This window comes from Aquila chrysaetos, chromosome 1, assembly GCF_900496995.4.
Source record: "Aquila chrysaetos chrysaetos chromosome 1, bAquChr1.4, whole genome shotgun sequence".
NCBI lineage: Eukaryota > Metazoa > Chordata > Aves > Accipitriformes > Accipitridae > Aquila > Aquila chrysaetos.
Window position 1 is genome coordinate 26,549,737 of NC_044004.1, and position 15,387 is coordinate 26,565,123.

A 15,387-nucleotide genomic window follows, 5' to 3' on the forward strand; every position below is an offset into this window, starting at 1 on the left:
GTATCGCTCCCTTCCAAAGTATCCGAAGAGATTATTCCCATTTTAATATAGCCCTTTAATATGGTCGTTTCTGGTTCAAATGTAAATTTAGAAAAGTGTCACTGTGAGATCTTAGTGGGATCCACGATATTTATTTTGCATAGGTCTAGCAATAACACCTGTGTCACAGGAGCTGCCTTTAAGGGTGAAGAGAGACTTCTTTTTAACTGGTGGCTCTGTAACCAGCCCAGGCTAAGCAGGTCTTTTCCACCTTGTATACCCAGAAAAAGATTTTGCAGACCAGGCTGTCCTCGTGATCCCTGTGCAGCCCTGCTCCTTTTAGTGTATGTACACAGGTTTAACCAACTGAAACTTGGTAAACAGCTGTGCTGAAAATCAAGCACACAGAATGAAACCTGCTCGTTTCATTTTAGCGTGTCATAATATGTTATTATTTACTGGAACAACTTAAGTTGCTCATAATTTACAGATAGTTATGACCCCCTTGCCCTGAAGTCTGATGATGTTTTTCCTTGACTCCTTGATTCAGAGATGGAAAGGGGTTGGCATTCCTGTGAAAGAGGTCCTCTGTAGTGCAAACAGGACTCAAAGACTGAACAGATTTTGTCAATAGTCCTATTTCTTCCATTTAAGCCGCATAATCTCCCTTATAGTCACCTGCAAGAACCCTATCTTTGTATGAAAACAGACAAGATAACATTGTCATCACTGTCTTTCATTTAGATATTTATTTTTTAAAATTCAGTCTCTGTGAGCTCTGAGGTAGGATTTGACCTCCTTCTTTAGTTACTGCAAAAGAAACTTCTACATCAGTCCAATTTACTGTTGAATACTGGAACCACCATTCCTGGGAGGAGAGGGCAAGAATCACACATCAGCTATGACACACATAAAAATCACAGGCTTTAGTCATAGTCATGCTTTATGTCTACGAATTCACCGACAGACTGAAACTATGGTGCAGCGTTTACCAAAATTTTTCTTGAATCATATTTCAATCCTTCAAAGCAGATACTTGTGGGAATCCAGTTGCTTTGTTCTCTAGTAATTTTTTTCCCTGCACTTTGCTCTGGGAGTTTTAGTACTGCTAAGAACTGCAGCCACACTTAGACAACTTTTAATAAAGTAAATGTGTTACCACACTTCAGTACCGCCTAACACCACTGAGCATTTACCAAGCATAAATAGCATGTCATGTGCAAGCCTGGTTAGCCAACACATCAAGAAAATCTGTCACATCAGGGAGGACTGAAGCAAGCAGCAAATACAACTAGTGCATGACACTGATAAACTGGAAGCAACAAATTAAAAAAAAAAAAACAAAACTCTTTCTTGCATTTTGTTCTGCACACAAAACATACTGTAAATAAATTATGAATACTGACTACATGTTGGTCACTTCACACTAAGCCCTCTTCAGGATTACTTGACAGCTACCTGGGATGTAAAAGGTAATTTTTGGGGAGTCACCATATGTACTTATATAAAGACACATCCAGACTAGCAAAGCACATGGAGGGTGGTTCCTGCATGAACGAGTCAGCTTCCACCATGTGGCAGAAACTTTCAGTCCCTGGGCAAACTTAAAACAATTATTTGAATCTATTCAGCTTCACCTCCCTCAGTGGCATATGCATACTCGGAACTTAAATCTGGGTATTTTTTCGGTGTCTACTGTCCTGGAACATGGAAAAAATATTGAAAAAATTAGTCACTTTGCATATTTTTGCAAAGCTCGTTCAAAAATCAGCAAGTGTTTTTCAGCATGAGTCACTACCCTCATCCCTGTTGCAATAATTGGATTACACATTTTCATTAGAAACTCTGACTCCTGTTCCTAGTCTTCAGTTAGAAGAGGAGCAGAAGCCAGCTGTTTTGAGTTTAATTAGAAAACCATGAAGTTTTCAAATGCAAGTGTGCATTAATTTTTTGTTTGTTTGTTTTGAAGACACAACAAAATCAAACCAACTAGCTAACCAAGCATGGGTTAATCAACCCGTGATCTAGATGACACCATGCAGTCAACTACAGTTGACGCAAGCAAACTGCAAAATAGCACTGCTAACTCCTCTTCCGACTTTTAGGGAGCGAACCTCTGGCAAACCTTTTAACTGGGCGCCGTCGCCCTTCTGCCTCTCAAAGCTAGGAAAATCGAAGCGGAAAATGGTACCTGAGGAGAAGCTGGCGTGCTCCCGTGGGTGCTGGCTGCCGCCGGGCTCCCGCTGCCTGCCTCCCTGGGCAGCCCACTGCCTCCGCAGCCACGGCTGCCTACGCGGGTCAATGTTTTACCAGGCTGTGAGCAGCCTGCTGTCCCACCCTCCCTGCAAACACCCCGTGGGGAAGGCAGCGCCGGGGCCACGGGGGCAGAGCCAGTGCCAAAGTCGCCTCTCTTCTACCTGCCCTGTCCTCCACAGGGAAAACAAAGCATGGCAAAAAAGGGAAACCTGCTAAGAGGGGGGACATAGGGAAAGCATGCCATGAAGGGGGGGGAAAAAAAAGGTACATAAATGGTGCTATTAATAGATAATTTGTGGCAGGTAAGTCATGATAACCTTTCTCCGTATTGTTCTAAGTCTGCGTGCAAGCCTAGGCGTGTCTGGCTGAAAGCTGAGAGGGAATGCTTAAATTATGGGAGTACATAAATTTGCAAATAAATCTTTGGCATAAGGGAGCAGTCATTCAAATGACAGCTAAAACTTCAAAATGACAACAAAAAGACCTGAAACTGCATCATAAAATAACGCAAAGGGAGCTTAAACACAAAAATGGGGCAAAGAAATGGCCAAGGCAATCTGTGACATTTTACCTTGCAGGTAGAAGCTCTGCTCCTGCGTCTCGGCTTCTCGGGAGTGCCTCAGAGTTAAAGCTCTACCCGTGCTAACTGGAGCTTTCCCATTCCCAGCAAGTTAACAATTACAAGCAAAGGGCAGCCGAAATGGGCTGGCAGCCGAGCACAGTGTTGACAAGGTGCCGCTGCTGCTCCCTGAGGAGGAGAGGACAGCTGCTGAGCTTGGGAAGGACTCGGATGCTGGGACTCGGTGGCTGCTCCCAACCTGGGAGACCCTTCATGGGCCTGGTACACAGATGTGTGCTCATGGAGGAGCAACAGGAAAATCGAGGCTACGCTGTGTGTGGTTTTGTGATACTGCCTTGTCTGTCGTGGCCTCTCAGTCCTGGTTTGGGGAAGAGTGATTCATTTTGTCTAGTCTAGGATCCCGGACTTGAGCAGGACATACTTTAGTGCACGTGTTTGAGGAGAAAATCTACATCACCAGCTGCTCTAGCTACTAAAGATTAGCTCAGATTAGCTATTTAAACCTGCCACTTAGTGCAACAAGGAGCATGTCCGTGTGCTGGGCTTGCTGTCGATCTGGATCTTGTATGGCCTCGCACAGGGATGGGGTTGCCCACGCTCAGTGATGCTGTGCGGAGGGACACCAGATGAGTCTGGTCCGTCTGGAGAGGCTTCCTCTGCCCGCTGGGCGCACTGCAGCGTGCTCACGGGGGGCCAGGGGCGCAGCCGCCTCCAGCTCACCAGCCGGCACGCACGGGTGACGCTGTTTGTCGGTGCGGCAACGGGCTGCGGCTGGACTCGAGCAGAGGTGTCACCAAAGCAGGAGTGCCTTCCCTGAGCCCCGACTGCTGAGGGGGTTTCCTCAGAGCCCAGGGCTCAGGGCAAGCCCGCAGGGGCCGGTGCGTGGCCAGCCGCTGCCACAGCACGAGGCCCGTGGCTGTAGCCCGTGCGGCATGCCCAGCGCACCCAACGCACGCGAGCCTGCTCAGCTCTCCAAGGTGCCACCATTTGCTGTGGGTGCTTTCAGGTGTTGTGTTCCCTCCTGATGGTCCTCACTCCCCTCCCCTCCCCTCTTGCCTGGAAAAGGAGGGGCAGAAGGGGAGTGTCTCACAGATTTGGTATTTAAGGCCACCATGGTGGCAGCCTGTGACTCCCTGGTAGGAGAGGCTGCTGGCAGGAGCAGAGAAGGCATACAGGCTTCCCTACAGCTGCTAGACACAATCCTGCTGCTGTAGGACAACTGCAAGACCTGGCAATGTCTTTTGGATAAGCCTTATTAATTCCCAACCATCAACTTGTATTCCCTCTAGATAAAAAACCCTCACAGCTGCTTTACAGCATCTGCTCCCAACCTGTAAGGAAGAGCTCTGTGATGAACACACAGGGGAGGGAGAGACCCATCTTCTTCTGCCAGCTTCTCAGGCTTGTGGCAGGACACTTGCCACATCAAATTAGCCTCTCGGTGCCTTGCTGATCCCCCAGCTGTAAGTGGAAATAATAACAACCTGCTATTCCACAGAGCTGCTTGGAGTCTCAGCTGTGGCTATCACCTCTGAGACCCCCAGGCAGAAAAAGGGGTCTTATCTGAAAGAGCTTATCTGCACTTAAGACCCTGCCTAACCAGCTCTGGGGAGCAGGAACTGCTCCTAGCAGTCTTGCTCCACCTGGTATCAAGAGCTGCTCCCAGAGAGGGGGGAGGTCCAGCCATGCTGTTTCTCTCTCCTGCTTGGATAAGGACTCAGCTCAAGATCTCTCAAATCTGCCAAATAAAACCTGGGTGGAAGAGACCATGTTTCTGTGACAAGGTCTGCTTTTGGTTGCAGAAGCGTTTCAGCAGAAAACTCTGGAGGAGCACTGCCCACTCAACTGGATCAGATCTACATTTTATCATCGTTGTGTTCGATGTCATGATATTGCCAGTCCAGTCTTTGGCAAGGTTGGAAACTGAGGCTGCAGTGGTGAGATTTGGAAGTGGAAGAGCATCACGCTGGTACTCGAGTTATGGAGCCAGCTCAAATTTAGTTTGCCTGGCAGCTTAGACAAGGTCACTGCCTGTTATGGGACGGTTGTACAAATACTCACTTTTCTACAGTGCTAGTACTTCTGCAAAGCATGTTAGCCTGGTACAGGCCTAAGAGAGTCAAATTGTGTGTTGTATTGAACCACTGAGGCCAAAGGCCTTCAGAGAAACTCAGTTATCGGTTACAGCTGCCAGGTGTAGCTACCACAGAAAAAATGGTTGTACTATCGTACAACTGAAGTTGTATCACGTCACCTTGGACAAGTAGAACAGTGGACAATTTGATGGGTCCTTCCTCTAAATCTGCCCTTGTACATAAGCTGATATAATGCAACAGAGACCAAAAATTTTTTTCACTGTTGCACAAGCAATACGAACAATAATTATCTTCCTTATGTGCTTCTGTATAGCTACCACCTTGTAAAACCTCAGTCTTTCATTCACACAAGCTTGTGCAACCTTTCCTCTGGTTTTCAGAGATTAACCTCCAAACAAAAATCATCCAAAACCAATGAGTTTTACCTTTCTTTGTAAGAAAGTGATAGCAGTAGTAATTTTTATAGGGTGTTAGATCTGAAAGCAAGTTGCGAACATGAACAACTGGATTAAGTACTGTTGTGAGGCATTTCCCTGAAGTGTTGATGCCTTTGGCTGGCTCTTCAACAGACTGGGGTAGGCTGAGATAAAGTAATTTCCCAAAGGTCACACCTGCAGTCAGCTCTGCAGGTATCATTCCCAGTGTTCCTGAAACAAGTGTGGTCGGCTTCTGGCCAACCCGAATCTAACATGCTTCTCCTTATTTTCCGCTCTCAGAGATGAGGTTTGCACAGCCGAGGGCTCAGAAAGAGGCAGATGCTTCTCAGGAGACCAAGTCTGCCCCTGTGTCACCTGGTCCAAAGTTCCCCACACCATGCTTTCGCAGATAAACGGCGGTGGATTTCTGATTAACGCACGGCTGACAGGAGGGACTGTGACCCGGGGAAACTTGGCATTTCACTCTCTTCTCAGTGCGCAACCTTTGTCAGAGAGCGCAGGTTTCAAGGGCAGCGTAACACTTGCATATTTACTTACTGCAAATGGAGGAGGTGCTGGGCTGTACAGCACACAGACTGTAAAGTCAAACATTAATTTAGTACAGGCACCGTATAACTTCAGACTGGCTTGGGAGCAGGTAAAATAAAAGATAGGGATATTAAAAGTGAAAAAGCACCTAAAATTCAGGGGCTTTTGGGCAAAGCACGTTCAGTGAAACACCAATTTACTTACAAAGTGTTAGCAGTCTTAACAACACATAGATCAAACAACAAAACTAAAACGTGGGGATCAGGTAACAGAAGGGGAAATTTCTGTGAATCTTCTTAAGCGGGGTTTAATTTTGTTCCAGTTCTCTTTCAACAGATGCATTTGTATTTCATCCTGCATGGCAGCACTCTGGAAAACAGTACAGGCAGATCCAGAGGGGCTACTGTGGAAGCTTTGAAAACTTTACATTCCCAGTAAAGAACCTCCCGTATCTGAGCACACGGTGCTGTCAGTAATATGTTCAGACCCATCCCTAAGCAGCGTGTCGAAACCACCTCCCCAGGAAATACTGGAACAGCACTGATCGCCTCTGACGGGACCTACGTCCCCTTCTCTGGAGCAGAAGGACTAGCAATGGCCTGCTGCAAAAGAAACAGGTGGGAGGGGAAAAATAATCACCGTGAGCTGTGGAAGATTGTTATCGTACAGGAAAATAGCAGAGACGTGAAGGGTGAGTTGAGAGGGCTCTTCAGCAGTGGTCTGAAGGTGGCACACATGAGGACACCTCTCCAGCTGTGGCTTTGGCTGGGTGTCTGGGCTCTTGGAAATGGTACCTGGCTGTGCCAGCAGTGCAAGAACTACAGCCTTGCCATACCTATTCTTCCCTTCAGTCCATAACTTAGTATCTTGTGCTGAAATTTCAGAGCAAAATGCCCTGTGGATCTTCATCTACTGCAGAATAAGTCCTCAGCACTGGACAAAGTGCTCCTCCAGCTGATAAGAGGAAGGAGATAGCAAGGGAATTATTTACAAACCGTCTCTACTAGATGATCCCAGAGCTGTTTTGCTAGTGGTTTCACTGGGCAGAGTTTCAGTCTTCACTATTCCCTTGGAGGGAACACACCTTGCAAAATACATGAGAGATGTAAGAAAACTTGCTCACGATTCACAGAGAAACTGAATGTTGATGGGAAAGAATATTTGCAAGCAGTTTCTGTAGAACTGATTTGTTAAACACCTGGCTAGCAAAAAATGGGCAACACTGGTAGAAACTCGTATAATGCCAGGCTATAAACTCCCTGAAAGAAGAGGTTTTATTAAAAAAAACCAAATCACCCCATCCCACCTTTCTTGCTCACACCCTTATGTGCAGCTTTTTTTTTGCAAAAATAATATTTCAAAACCTTATCATCCAAAGCTTTCTTGAGAACTGCCTATTTTGACTTTATCTGTGTTTTGTACGACCACACTATGCTGGTGATTTAGCAACTTCACACTGCAGACAAATATTTCAAAATATTCCCTTCTTCATAGCTGTTCAACTGCTTTTACATGTATTGCTGCATTGCATGATGCCACCCACAGTCACATTTAGGAAAGGATCGTGTTGGAAACACGATGGTTTAAAATCACAGTTGTGCATTCCCCATGGGTTTGATTTGAGTGCAAAAGTCCCTCAGCTAAGCTGCTTCTGGGATTTCCCTGACGTGACAATTACTGAACAGGGAGAATCTCGGGCTTGGGCTTCGACAGTGCTGGTTTAGTCAGGATCCTCACCGGGCAGCTGGGGGGGCTGTGTGGTTTGGGTGCTTGAGCAATGTCCCCGCCATGTCCCTGATCCCTCGTGTCCGCCTGTGCAGACCAGGAGCAGAGGAGCGAACGGGCAGGTTGGCAGTGGTCTGGGGGGAGATGCCCCCAGGAGCGCCCGCAGCACCAGGAGTGCCTGGCAGGCACATCTGCTCTGGCCTGCCATCGGGATGGCACTGGGTGCACGTAGCAGTGTCTGTAGCACATTGGCGTGTAGGTGAGCGCAACAGAAAGGTACCCCGGCGAAGCTGGAGAGCTTTTCAACTGCAGCGGAAAATTATTACTTCTTCAGGGAGAAAAACACAGTGTGTTGAAACACATTTTTAGAAGAGCCTGCCTCTCACTTTAGGCACCAAAATAAGCCTGAGGCAAAAACAGTGCCCCAGAGATTACCTGGGCACCGGTGTCACAAGTGGAGCTGCAAAGAGCGGAGTGATTTTATAAATCAGACCTTTTCCCAGGGAGGTTGGCGTGGCAGCCTCTACCTCTCAGACCGTGCTCAAGCTCCTCAAACGCCAACCCAGAGCATCGGGCTACCCAAGCGCCAAGCGACCTGCAGCAGCCGGACAGGGTCCGCAAAGAGTCCCTCGCGGCGGGTGCCATTTGCCACACAAATGTGCTGCCAGACATGAAAGGCAGGTGGAAAATACACTAGAATAAAGTATTTATAGAGTTCTGTGTCAGTTGCTTAGAAAATGTAAAAATTTGAAAAATTAAACAACCCTAATATCAATATAGTGGTTTTACTAATTTCCTCCTTTAAAGGGGTATTACTAGGAAGAAAGACTTCTTCCACTTACATTTCAGTGAAGACATTTTTAATTACTTGGTTAAATACACTTATTACGCATATGAATTAAATAATTACAAGCCACAGCTTGGTACATGACATTTTATTTCCCTGTAGTTCCTTTGAGATAAGAATAAAATTGTTTATTTTATACAGGAGAGTACTTGAATCAGCATCTATGGGCTGTCTGCCTATATCTATCTATTTATCTATCCATTATATATCTTTCTATCAAGACACACTAGGTTTTACAATGCTTTGGGACATCTGACTGGGTACGTAGAGCTGTAAAAAGTAAGAATGTCTAATAAAAGAGTATACACGTGTTGCTAACAATGCCTTAATTCTACTTTCTTGGGCTTTAACATTGGAACTGAAACTAGCCTGTAGCTATTTTAGCAATGAACAGTCTTCTTAGCACTGTCCTTAGCGCCTTATGTTAAATTTGGGCAGATATTTGCCATATAATTCAGTGCCTAACATTTGATGACATGAAATATCTTCATCAGACTCCACAAGTGCAGCTAGTTGCTTTGAATGAACCCAGGAGATAAGTAAAGTTTCTATTTAAAAATAATGCTTAAGAAGATAATACATACACAGTTTTTATAGCTGAATGGAAAAGCTGGGACTGAATCAGCCTTTCCGGCAGATACTGCCAAGCAGATGAATGAAATATTTTTTGTTCTTATTTGCTTTGCTGAGAATCTCGGAGGAGATATTGATACAGATCTCTGTAAGGCCAGTTCCTCAGGACTGTACTTAATTATTTGGAAGCTATTATTTACTGTTTAATTATCTCCGTGCGACCAAAAACATCCCTCAGCTTCAGTACACAGATGCCTTTTACAGCATGTCCACCTCATCACCAAATTCAAGGCACAAGAAATGACATTTTACACGAGTGGGATGAAGGTCTGAAGGGCTGATCCACACAGTGGACCTCTTGCTTTGTGGTTTTTCTATCGTCTACCCGTGAGAGGTGTCCAGCTGCCTCTCACTCCTCTCTTTTGGGGGAACCCCAAGGTGGAAGGAGGCTTCCTGAAAGAAACACCTTGAAGGTGCCTAGAAGCGGCAGCATGGCTAAGACATGGCTGGAGCTAGATGGGCAACCACAAAAATGCGAGGAAGACTGAGGATGCTTGGGACGGAGTCAGGGACTTGGTAATTGTCTGGAAAGAAGTTAATAGAGAATCACAGAGATGAACAGGCGCGGTTCAGGAGGAACAGGAGTTGTGAACTCTTATAGGGCACGTGACAGCTGGAAAGGAAGGTGGGGCAGAACTGGAAAGCATCTTGTGTGTAGAAGAGATGAGAGAAAATCCCTAATTTCTGAAGGGAAAGGAAAAATAGGATGGGGCAACCCAGCTGCTGGGGTGAGGTAAGGTGTTTTGGAGGGACAACTAATCAGACGTAGTAATGCTTGTGAGAAGGGAGAAAATGTATGATCTACAAGGAGAAAATGAGGTTTGAATTGGAAAGCAGAAGCAGTAAATACAGAATTTACAAATGCTGGCTCTAAAGAAATGTGAATGAGTCAGGTAAAATAATAGTGTACTGAAAGGACATATCCAAAAGGACTGCCAGTCCCCGGGTGAAGGAAGAATTGGTGGGTCACCTGCTTTCAACCCAGGCATTTGGCACCACTGTGCTGGCTGCTGGAAGCCATGCTGGCACAAAGGTGAAAGAGATGGAGTTCGCCTCAAGAGCAGAGGGAAAGTGTTGGAGGTGACGGCGCAACAGAGTCCGACCGCAGAAAAACAGGGAGGTTAGGGCCAAAATTACTTGTGTGGTGGAGCTGGTCCTGGGGCAGGGATGAAAGGAGTGGGAACTGGAAGGGTAACGGTTCAGAAAGAAAAATGAAACGACAAACCTTTTTCCTGTTTGTGATAAAAATAGCCCCGAGCAGATTTTCTTACTTATTAAAAATCTTCACATAAAAGGAGCCTAGGAGAACCAGCAATACCCTCTCCACAGTGGCTACATCACATGTGCAGATAAAATATGTTGCTAAACTTGTTTTTTTTCCTATGTACGGGCTAAAACCAGTTATCATTTACTCCCATGCACACACAACCAGGAATACTTTATGCTTGTAGTGTTCCCGACCATTGTATGAAAGCTGGAGAACTGGGTAACACAATGTTCTGTACCAGAAAACCACAGCATTTAGCCAGCGTATGTTTCCCAGAGTAGTTTTATGGTATTTCTATTTTTTAGAGCTTCCATTAATGCTCAAAGTAGATCTGTTTTTCCATGCAAAGGAATGATTTAAGAGAAAATCTGTAATGCCTACTCTGGCAAGCATATCAATGCATTTTCTGAGATCTGTGGCAACCTGATCTGCAATCTGGCTGTCCTGAGACTTGCAGCATGGCTAGTGGAAAAATCCTGATTCAAACTCCCAAGTTATAAAATCCATCTTGTTCCTACACGTTTTTAGAATTCAGGAACCTTTCACTGAATTTTGCAAAATTCACATTGTAACCCTTCAGCTTAGGCAGACACACTATTTTGAGAGCTGATATACAGAACCCAGCTCTGCTCACTACTATGAAATCAAGAGCTGTTGGATACATGTATTTCAGTGAAAAGAAAGTGCTGTCTATTTTTAAGCACAGGTACAGCTATTTGTGGTTGGGTCTCAGTCCAGCTTACCTGCAGGCTACAATTCAGATTTGAGGCTTGGATTTGATTTATGTTAAAACTGGAATTACACAGTTTGCTCTCACTAACCTTTGCACAAGACAGAGGGACTCTCAGGACCAGCTTGCTCTTGCAGGACTTCTGCTTAGAACAAAACCTCTCTGAGGACAACAGTTTGCAATTGAGTTGAGCTGCATCTGTACTAGACCCAGATCTTTGGCTTTGTAGATTCAAAATGTTCCCCTGACCAGTGAGAATTTAAACACCTGAAATGAAAGGATGCATTTGATTCAACACAGCTCTGTTTATTCCATGTGGATATTGAAGAGTATTGAAGTTTTGCTTGTGTTGTGAACTCCTAATTGGGTCATTTTTATGGTACTGCACATCAGTCATGGACAGCTAGATTTTTTTGTTCTGTAAATGTAGGGGAATAGAAGTATGGCAACCACTGTTCTGTAATAACATACATTCAGAGAAATAAATGGATGTTACAGACCATTGTGAAGAGAGATGACAAATCATATTTTAACAATTACCAACACTCCAATTGTCACCGGATTATGAGAAAGGTCTTAAGAGATGCCTTAGGAAAGATTGCTAGGTGGCTGTCTAAGAGTCACCCAACACTAATAAAATACCAGATTCCGAAACCAGACAAACCATTAGCAGTCTGGCAATGTCAAGAAGTGTGAGAGTGGTATTGCAAACCTGAAAACAGGATTTTTTCATGATTGATTGTACTCTCCTTTTTCTTTCGCAACTTATCACCTGAATCTAAACCCAAACTTGATTGGTGTTTTAGAATAATCCTGAAGTATGTTGCAGTGATAGTCAGTGTTTCATATTACAGTTACATACTCGTGGGCTTTTAAATGCTATTAATGGCTTACGCTTTGCACAGCCTTTCCCTTGAAGGAATCCCAGCTCAGCTGCTGAAGTATTTTCACATAGTGTTTTCACCTCCTTTGATATACAGTCAGCTCTGAAGGAGAACACAGTGTGAAATGATTAAAGTTAGAAATTAAAAAAAACACTTGGTTTCACTAAGGTTACTGGGAGCATTTTGAGAGATAGGACACATTTATCTGATCTCACACATTAGCCGGCTACTTGTTAAAAATGTAGGGATGGCTACGCTTGGGAAATGGAGCATCTTAGCCACTTCTAAAGATTTTTCTTCTTACTAAAGTACAGCACTGTCTCCAAGAGTACCAGCAGCAAGCACCATTCATCCTAGGAAAAGTCAGAAAGCTCTCATCTATTTCATTATTAAAATAAAAGAAGGATCTAGATCACAAATAGTGTTTCCATACCCTCACCCATTGCTCAGGTAGGAAGTAGGGATGCATGACTGCTCAGAAGTGAAGAACTGTGGATGGCAAGAACAGATCCAACCAACAAAGAGCAACATCTCTCCTGTGTTTGGTTTGGGGCTAGCCAAGGCTGCGTCTGCAGATTTCCTATTTGTCACTTGTATTGGCTTCACTAAAAATAATAAATTATCTCCTGCTAGATACCGGGTCTGCCTGAGCCGAGGTGAGAAGTGCTCCTGCAGTGTCTTTTGCAGAGCTTACGGCACGCCGCCGGTGAGAGCCTGCCCTACCAGCCGGCACCACCTCTGACCAGCCTCATTCCTCTCCGCAAGCTCATTTCTGGGTTGGGGCACCAGTTCAAGAGCTGGGCTTGAGAGCCTACCACCAGGGCGGATCTCGTGCCGTCCTCCCCCCGCCCCGGCGTTCGCTTCCAGCGTGGCCGGGAGGGTGCCGGGAGGGCGGCAGGCAGCTGGGGAGCGCCCAGCCGCCCCGGCCGGGCTGAGCTGTAACCCCAGCACATTTAGGGGAAAGGTAAGTTGTTTCTTCACGCCAGGCTTCTCTCAGGACCGAAGGCAATGGCGTGTTGGAACAATGTCACTCCTAGATACAAACAAGTGAGGGCAACTCAGCCAGTAAAAATAAACAAATAGAAGCACAGGGGAAGAAAAATTGCACCTTTTGGGTTTGCTGCTATTCTTCACGTGCACATTTGATTCTTGGATGCTATTATGATGGGTGCTACAGTTCACTTACTGATTAAATCCCAGTTACTGAGACCATTTCTAGTTCTTGGCTGATGTAATTTTATTGATAGTTTGAATACAATTTCATTTGCTTGCGGTTAAGTAAATGATCAGTGTCAATCAACATTTTCTTATGGTGCTAAGCCCACAAAAAACATGCACCAGGCAGAGCAGTCATGAATATAAGCCTCTGGGGTCATGCCGTGTGTGAGCCTGAAATTCCAGGCTATGAATCAGTTTGCAGACTGTGTGGCAGAGCCTGCAGTGATCTTTCACAAAAAATGGCACAGGGATTAACACTTGCTGAACTTCATTTTCATCAGTGTGTTAGTCAACGTTTTGGATGTTAGCAACTTGCTGATTGCATTCTTTGTTAAGGAACATAAAAGAAAGTGGTAGCTCGCAGCTCCTTTGGCATGCAGATCTCCCACCCGTTATTATCTCTGAGGGGGAGAAATGAAGGAGAGACAGATTTATACCGAGGAATTGCCACTGTTTAAACAAAGGACCCTCCATCCCTGTGCTACTTGTGAAGCTGGTGGTTGTCAGGAGCTCTACAAGCTTCTGGGCTTCTGCAGAAGCTGGTGGTGGGTATTCTGAGGGAATTTATTTCTAGTGAGCAAATAGTCTAATGTGTCCCATGCCTTAGGTTAGCATCCCTTAGGTGCCGTACACACCCAAGGACAAGCCAACACACATCTGTTTAGTCCTAGAAGCTCTGTTCCTTCCACACTGTAGCTGGAAATGGAGGCAAAGGAGTTGTATTGACTTAATTCTGCTAAAATCCCTCCCTTGCCATCTGTAGGCCAACATGAAGTACTATATGCAAGGAACGAAAGAAGATAAATGATGTTCCAGAGAAGGTGAAAGGAATTCTGCACAGCCTCGTTAAAAAATGCATATCCCTGGGAAACAGATTTCTCGAAATGAAATTTTCTACTGATTTCATTCCAGTTGAGTGAAGAAGGAAATGGTGGGACTATGGCAGTCACTCAAAAAGAGGTTTCAGCCCTTTCATGTTATTGGTGACATTCTTTTAGAAACCTGCGTCTCCAAGGTCTTTTTTTGCCTTGTGACTGAGATGCTGCAGCAATATCCAAGTTAAATGCCTGCATTTCTAACCTAAAGAAAAACGATACAGCGCCCAGTCATGCAAATTAACGTATCAGTCAGAATCCACCGAGTTGTCTGGGATATCAGATCATGATTTGAGACAACTTCTTTTAACCTAATGAGTCTGCATTCTTTGTTAAGCCAAATTAGCATAATTCCACTACAGTCAAGGTAGCTGTACAATTTCAGATATGTTCTTATACCATGCTTATCATCTGAGGGCTTCACAGCAGAGCTTTAAGAAATGTGACTAATATCAGGAGTAAGTTGCTTTATTGGCTCTGAGACAAAACCTAAAAATCCTATAGCAGTTAATACAACTTAAAAAAAGCAGATACCATTTATAAAACTTTTTATAAAAGCCTGTATCCCAGGCAGCACAGATATGTAGACATCTCAAAAAAAAAGTCCATATGAAAACATGCCCTAACTCCCTGCAGCCACAGAAAAGAAACTCACACCTTATGACGACATGCACTTGTGCACATATTTGACACAATTCTCATGCTTTTGTGCATGTATGCGTGCACAAAATCTGCAGTATCACTTTTGTTGCTTTGTAAAAATTATTTTAAAATATTTTTGAAAAATTATTTATTTTTTTAAATTTATTTTTCTTCAATTTAAAAATATTTTAAAAATCCTGAGCAATAGGAATATCAGAGTGATTTTTTTCTGATTTCATAACTTATATTGCTTGAACACATCAGCACTCAGATTATAAACCTACAAAATACAGTGGGCCAGAATCAGCTGGTCAGAGTCTCTCCTCCTCACAGCTTCAGATTTTAAGGCAATGGAATTGCATTCATGTAATATGCTTTAACAAAGTGCTCATCAATGCTGCAGTATAATAGAGGGGGATAAATAATGCGCCTTTTTTTTTTTCTGGTGGTCTGAAGATAAGCAAGTTAATTTAAACTACTGAGTTTAATGTTTCCTGCTATATGTTCTCAAGCACAAGGGCAATACAAGTTTTGCTGTGTTGCTGTGATGGGTGTTTTACTTATTTAGAGGATAAAGGAAGAACTTGGGGTCATTTGTTAATCCAGAAACTTTGCATAAATTATTTTAGTTTCATAAAAGAAAGCACAGAGCTCAGTTCTGAGTCTTCCTATGCAGAGAAAGAGGGACAA

At 44.4% G+C, this 15,387-nt stretch overlaps 1 protein-coding gene across 8 annotated transcripts in view; it reads right to left on the reverse strand.

Annotated features, from left to right (window-relative positions):
• Window positions 1-15,387, reverse strand: part of RBM47 (RNA binding motif protein 47) — a 79,770-nt gene that overhangs the window by 41,081 nt on the left and 23,302 nt on the right. Inside the window, exon 1 of one of the 8 annotated variants that reach the window (XM_041124966.1) lies at window positions 11,973-12,064. The exons of 4 other annotated variants lie outside the window; for them this stretch is intronic. The gene's annotated coding sequence lies outside the window, so the exon portion shown is untranslated. Of the gene's footprint in view, window positions 1-2,170; window positions 2,282-2,806; window positions 2,871-11,972; window positions 12,065-15,387 lie in introns of those variants that run through there. 3 more of the 8 variants (XM_030022403.2, XM_030022391.2, XM_041124969.1) reach the window with 3 other exon arrangements.